This window comes from Bubalus bubalis, chromosome 1, assembly GCF_019923935.1.
Source record: "Bubalus bubalis isolate 160015118507 breed Murrah chromosome 1, NDDB_SH_1, whole genome shotgun sequence".
In the NCBI taxonomy this organism is placed as follows: Eukaryota; Metazoa; Chordata; class Mammalia; order Artiodactyla; family Bovidae; genus Bubalus; species Bubalus bubalis.
Window position 1 is genome coordinate 30266688 of NC_059157.1, and position 7311 is coordinate 30273998.

The window sequence follows — 7311 nt, forward strand, 5'->3', positions numbered from 1 at the left end:
TCTTTTAATTTCATGGCTGCAGTCACCATCTGCAGTGATTTTGGAGCCCAAAATAAAGTCTGTCACGTTTCCATTGTTTCCCCATCTATTTGACATGAAGTGATGGGACCGGATGCCATGATCTTAGTTTTCTGAATGTTGAGTTTTAAGCCAACTTTTTCACTCTCCTCTTTCACTTTCATCAAGAGGCTCTTTAGTTCTTCTTCACTTTCTGCCATAAGGGTAGTGTCATCTGCATATTTGAGGTTATTGATATTTCTCCCAGAAATCTTGATTCCAGCTTGTGCTTCACTCAGCCTGGCATTTCACATGATACACTCTGCACAGAAATTAAACAAGCAGGGTGACAATATACAGCCTTGACGTACTCCTTTCCTAATTTGGAATCAGTCTGTTGTTCCATGTCCAGTTCTAGCTGTTGCTTCTTGACCTGCATACAGGTTTCTCAAGAGGCAGGTCAGGTGGTCTGATATTCCCATCTCTTAAAGAATTTTCCACAGTTTTTTGTGATCCACACAGTCAAAGGCTTTGGTGTAGTAAATAAAGCAGAAGTAGATATTTTTCTGGAACTCTCTTGCTTTTTTGGTGATCCAAAGAAATGCTAGGATATTAATATTTTGTTCCAATAAAGTAATGTAAGTTAAAAAAATGTTTATTATTTTTAGCCAATGAAAGCCGATGAAAGCCGATCAAAGGCTTTCATCGATACTAGGAACTTTTGGTATTTTCCTATCTTTTATTCCTAATAATTGATTGTTTTTCTCTTAAATCTCCTAACAATATGATTCAAACTAGTGGTTTTTTTAGTCAGATGCATACTGATTTCTAAGAACTATGAAGATTTTTCTGTCAATAAATAGGAATATGTTGAGGGTGCAGTAATTTGGGGCATGGTACTTACATATCATCACAGTTTTCAAACCTTTGGGTCAATGCAGAAAGTTGAGTTAATTTCCCATATCCTACTGTTAGAGTGGCTTTGCTAGAATAAGGAAAATGAACCCAATTGGAAGCTGAAAATCAGGCTCATCAGTGAAGAGTTCCTCAAACTGTGGCCCTAGGGCCACCTACTTCTGAGTTATCTGGAGTGCTTATTCAAAGGGTAGATTCCTGGACTGGCTTTCTCTACTGAGTTTCTCTATAACAGGCTTCTCACATCATTGTTCTAATCATTTACACTATTGTTCATAATTATCAACCAAAAGCCATGTACAGGACACCAGATCAGTGCTCTGTAGAAATCTCCTAGCTCCCTTCACCCTGATTTTTATCTTTTTTATTTTGGTTGTACCACCCAGCTTGCAGGATCTTAGTTCCCTGACTAGGGATCAAACCTGTGGGCCCTGCAGTGGAAGCATTGTATTTTAACCACTGGGTTGCCAGGGATTTTCCACACCCTGATTTTTAGAGAAATTTTGACTTTTGTTTTTTCCATTGTCTCATGATTTTTAAAAAGTATTTTGTTATGGAAAAATTTCAAATATAGGTGAAAGGTTAGTACACTGACCTTCATGTATCCGTGATCATTTTTAGCAATTATCAACTCATAGCAGATTTTGTTTCATCTCTGTCCCTACCAATGGCCCCCCATCTCTAGAAGTCTTTATTGTTATTCAGTCGCTCAGTTGTGTCCGACTCTTTATGACCCCATGGACTGTAGCATTCGAGGCTTTCCTGTCCTCCACCATCCCAGAGCTTGCTCAAATTCATGTCTATTGAGTCAGTGATGCCATCCAACCATCTCATCCTCTGTTATCCCCTTCTCCTCCTGCCTTCAATCTTTCCCAGAATCAGGTCTTTCCCAATGAGTTGACTCATTGCATCAGACAGCCAAAGTATTGGAGCTTCAGCTTCGGTCCTTCCAATGAATATTCAGGGTTGATTTCCTTTAGGATTGACTGGTTGGATCTCCTTGCAGTTCAAGGGACTCTGAAGAGTCTTCTCCAACACCACAGTTCAAAAACATCAATTCTTCAGCGCTCAGCCTTCTTTATGGTCCAACTTTCACATCTGTACAGGACTACTGGAAAAACCATAGCTTTGACTAGACGGACCTTTGTTGGCAAAGTAATATCTCTGCTTTTTAACATGTTGTCTAGGTTTGTCATAGCTTTTCTTCCAAGGAGCAAGCGTCTTTTAATTTCATGGCTGCAGTCACCATCTGCAGTGATTTTTGAGCCCAAGAAAATAAAATCTGTTACTATTTCCATTGTTTCCCCATTCACTTGCCAGGAAGTGATGGGACCAGATGCCATGATCTTAGCTTTTTGAATGTTGAGTTTTAAGCCAGCTTTTTCACTCTCCTCTTTCACCTTCATCAAGAGGTTCTTTAGTTCCTCTATGCTTTCTGCCAGAAGGGTGGTGTCATCTGCATATCTTAGGTTATTGATATTTCTCCTAGCATATTTCATCTATGAATATATTTTTGTACATAATGAGAGCTCCTCCTGCTCCCATAGAGGAGCAGCCGATAGGAGTGGGGGCTGGAGAGGCCCCGGGTTGGGGCAGGAAGTGCACTGAAGGGAGGATGACCGAGCAGGGTGTCTGGTGGATCTCCTCTAGGCTGGCTGTTACCCTGCTGTGAGGAGTCTGTCTGAGGTACATTCTGAGGTCCCCAGGCTCTAAAAGGAAGTCCTGTCCTGTCTGCTGAAGGGGCTGTTCCTGCTGGGCTGGTAGGGGTCAGACATGAGGGCCCTCACTGAGGCCACGCACTGGGCTGGGGAGAAGCCATCCTGACGTCGACTCCACTGAGCACTGGTGGCTAAGTGCATTTTTGCTGTAAGCGAAGTGCTTTTGTTGCAGCTTGAATATTAAGCCATACCTCTCCCACACTTCAATAGGTTTGGTTTCTGTATTTCATCAGCATTTTGTCTTCACTCCATTGCCTTGTATTCACTTTTATGCAGTCCTTAATATCCTACCTGAATTGGAAGTGGATTTTTCTCCCCTTTTAAAGAAAAAGATGAAAGTGGAAAAGTTAAGTCACTCAGTAGAGTCCGACTCTTTGTGACTCTGTGGACTGTAGCCCACCGGGCTCCTCCGTCCATGGGATTATCCAGGCAAGAATACTGGAGTAGGTTGCCATTTCCTTCTCCAGGGGATCTTCCTGACCCAGGATCGAACCCAGGTCTCCCACGTTGCAGCCAGACGCTTTAACCTCTGAGCCACCAGGAAAGCTCTGGCCCTAGGCAATATAATAATTTCTGTTCCTTTAGAGAAGACCCAAGAACTTCATTGACTGTGTGATAGAATGTCATTTTCTGCTTTTGGAGCCATGATTGACTCTCAAAAATATAGTCCTCTAAAACCCCAAAGCCTTCATCCCACTGTGCTACTGACCGAGGCAGGGAAACCACAGCCTGCATCTCTCATGTCAGTAACACAAAGGGCAAGAATGAACCACAAACCCAGACTGCAGGTGCTGCAAAAGATGATCTTTTCATCAATCTCAGAGTTATAAAATTTCCTATGAAATCCTGAGAGGGGACATGTGAAGACTAGGCTCTTAATTGACCTTTGTCCCCCAAAGCAAAGAGCTTCTTGCTGTTGGAACTGCTTTTCACATCCTGCTTTCTACAGGGTTGTTTTTTCAATCCAACACATTCCCAACAGCAAAAACCTTTGATCATTAGATAAAGTCTGTTTAAAAGAGAGATATTTCTTCATCCTTAAGACACCATTCTGCAATCTTGTGAAAGGCCATGATTTTGATGCAAGATGAACACTTGGGACACAGTCTCAGGTTTCTCAGCCAAGTTGGCACTTCGCTATGTGAGCACTTTACTGCTCAGGGCACTTAGTAGAACCTTGGAAGCCTGTTGGGCAAAACCAGCTGCTGTACAAGCCACCCTGGAACAAAGAAAAGGCACTTTATTCCGTTTTCCTTCTTGCATCTTTAACAGCTTGGTAAATAGCACCTTAATAAAAGTCTGAAAAATGTAAGCAAAGAAATGTAAAAATAGAACAGTTAGCTACCTTTTCACCCATATAATTGACAAATATTTCAAAAAATCATAATGCCCTAAGTTAGCAATAGTGTGGAAAAGGAGGTCACTGGTAATGGGAATTTAAGCTGGAATAACCCTTCTGAAGAGTCATTTGGCAATATCTATCAAAACCCCTTTCAGACATATGTCCTTTAAACTACTAATCTCCTTCCCAAGAAAATAATCAAACTGAGTTTGAAACTGTCTGCAACAGATGTTTATGATTGGAGAAAATTTAGTGTCTAAGAATGAGGATTGGGTTGAATTGTTATAAATTTGTAAAATGGAAATCTCTGAATGCCTAAAAAATTGAGGTATAGCTGTATTTTTTGGCATGGAAATATTCCACAGTACATTTTTTCTTTTGCATATATTTCTGGTCTGTTTTATCCCCTCTCTTTGCAATGGTGGCTGCTACCATCAGCAATGTGTGTGTGTCTGTCTGTCTGTGTTAGTTGCTCAGTTGTGTCCGACTCTTTGCGACCCCATGGACTATATCTCGCCAGGTTCCTCTGTCCATGGGATTCTCCAGGCAAGAGTACTGGATTGGGTAGCCACTCCCTTCTCCAGAGGATCTTCCCAACCCTGGGATTGAATCTGGGTCTCCTGCATTGCAGGCAGATTCTTTTCAGTCTGAACCACCAGAGAAGCCCACCATCAGCAATAACTAACATCAATAAACAATCAAGTACTCTTCCATTGAAATCTAAATAGACATTAGAATTCTGGAAGGATGTGAGTATTGTTACAGTTTCATTAAGATAGTATAAGGAAACCTACTGGTTCCTTTAATGAAATCAAGCTCAGAGGTCATCCAAGAGGCCAGGCCTTCTTTGGGGAGAAAGTAGCTAAATCGTGTAGTCAAAACTCTTCTCAGATAATCACCTTCCATCATCATCCTTGGAGGAGACCATAGATGGAATATTTTCTTATCCCATACTTTTCTCAAAAAGATCTTGATGGAAAAGTGAAATTAGTGCAGCTGGAAAATTAGAAATAAAGTGACAAAATGCTAATTTAATATTGAGGTAGGTAAAAATGAAGAGGGCTTTTATTATTTAAAAGCCTTTAAATCTAAAAGGTATGTTTCTAGACATTAATTTCAAAGGGACCAAAATGGAGAGCAACCATCGAGGTGGGTGGAGAAAAATGGTTAACAACAATTAGAAATTTGGTCTGAATTCTCCCCAAACAATGCAAAGTTTATTTATAAATTTACAGATTTATTCATTAAACATTTATCAAGTGCCTATTGTGTGGAAGCTCAGATATACAAAGATGAGCAGGCTGTCTCTTCTCCTCAAATAGCTCCCAGTCAGGCTGCCCTGGATTTGCTAGGGAATTAGATTATGTTCTAGTTCTGTTCTGTACAGGCGAGCCCCCTTCTGCATAACCATCAGTGACCCATGCCATTCATTTTTTCACATAGTTAAATAACTAACTGGTTGTTTCAGAGTCACACATATCTCCATACTTTGGGGTGTCCTGGGGCTCAGTCTTGGTCCCTCTTCTTTGTACACATTCTTTCCCTAGGTGATCTCGTCTAGTCTCATGGCTTTAAGTGGGTAAAAATCCGCCTGCAATGCAGGAGACACAGGAGATGCAGGTTTGATCCTTGAGTCAGGAAGATCCCCTGGAGGAGGAAATGACAACCGACTCCAGTATCCTTGCCTGGGAAATCCCATGGACAGAGGAGTTCAGCGGGCTACTGTCCATGGGGTCACAAAGAATCCGACACGACTGAGCATGAACACAGACGGATATGGCGACTTCAAATTGTCTCTTCAGCCCCTGCCTTTCCTGAGTTCCACAGTCAGATTTGCAGTAGCCTATATGACATCACCCTTGGACATCTAACACACATCTCAGATCTCTCTGGGGACAGTGGCTCAGATCCTGTGCTCCCGTTGACCAGTCCAGCTGTAAGCACGTGATAAACTCTGCAGATGCTTCTGCTCCTCACAAGAGGAGAAAGATGAGGGACCCATCTCTTTCTATTGTTCACTTGCTTGTTTCCTCAGTTACTTCTGCTCCTTGATCCCTTGACTCTGAGTTTGGAATTCTGCCAGGAGCTCACCTGACCCCAAAGCTACCTTCTGTTTGTGTTCTGGATTAGGGTTTCCTCGGTTAGTATGATCCCATCTGCTTTTTATCATTCATGAATTTCTCAAAGTTTTAAACTCTCTGGTCGTGCTTATTTTATGTGTCTTTTTAATTCATTCTTTTAACGTTTTAAGGTGTTTTTTCTGGGTGATTCGCACTAGGGTAGAAATGTACACTCAGTTTTCCATTTCAATCTAATCAGTATCTGTTCTCTCTTTCTTGTGGATTCAGTGTTGTACTGAAGATAAGTCAATTACATGTAATTATTTTTTACATTATTGTCCTGTGCTCCAGGACTAAAATACCTTCAGGGGCTATGGAGGTGTGTGTGGCACTACTTTACCCAAACACTAAGTGATACTCAGATGTTTGCTGATGACGTGCAAAGCAATCAGAGGTGGATATCATTTGCTTCAGCTATGAATTCTCACTTTCTTCTCTGTCTCTCTATTGTAACCAGTGGTCTTATGTTTCATACATTTGCCTCTCCTTTAGACAAAAAAATATTCATGTGCTTTATAGAAGCTTTGGCTTCTCAACACTGCCACCCCAGGGGGAAGATTTTTGTTTTTGCAATTACAGTATATAAAAGTTTCCCAGATTATTCCTTTATAAATATGTGATATTCTATGATAATTATAATTTTTTAAGCCTTGAAACAAAGTAAAATTGAGTTGAAGATGAGAGCCTGTGTTTGAAGACAGTACTATATGATTTAATTCTCAAGTTGTTCTGTTATCCTCAGAGTATGGAAAGAAAGAAAAATTATGTTAATATCCTCTGATCTTAAAATGTAATATCCTCTACCTCGGTAGTTAGGCAAGAAGGTTGTGACTGTTAATTTCATTTGTCAGCTTGACTGGGCCATGATGCCTAGATATTTGGCAGACATTAGTCTGGATGTTTCTGTGAAGATGTTTTTTGATGAGATTTACATCTAAATTGGTGGACTTTGTGTAAAGCAGACAGCTCTCCATAAGGTGGGTGGGTCTTATCCAACCAGTTGAAGGTCTTAATAGAGCAAATACTAATCTCCCTCAAGTAGGAAGGAATTCTGCTAGCAGATGGATGGCCTTTCGACTTGAACTGCAGTATCAGCTCTTCCTGCATCTCCAAGTTGCTGACCTATCCTGCAGATTTTGGACTTGCCAAGTCTCCATAATCAGTTAACTGATTCCTTAAAGTAAATCTCTTTATACATATATACATGTATATGTATATC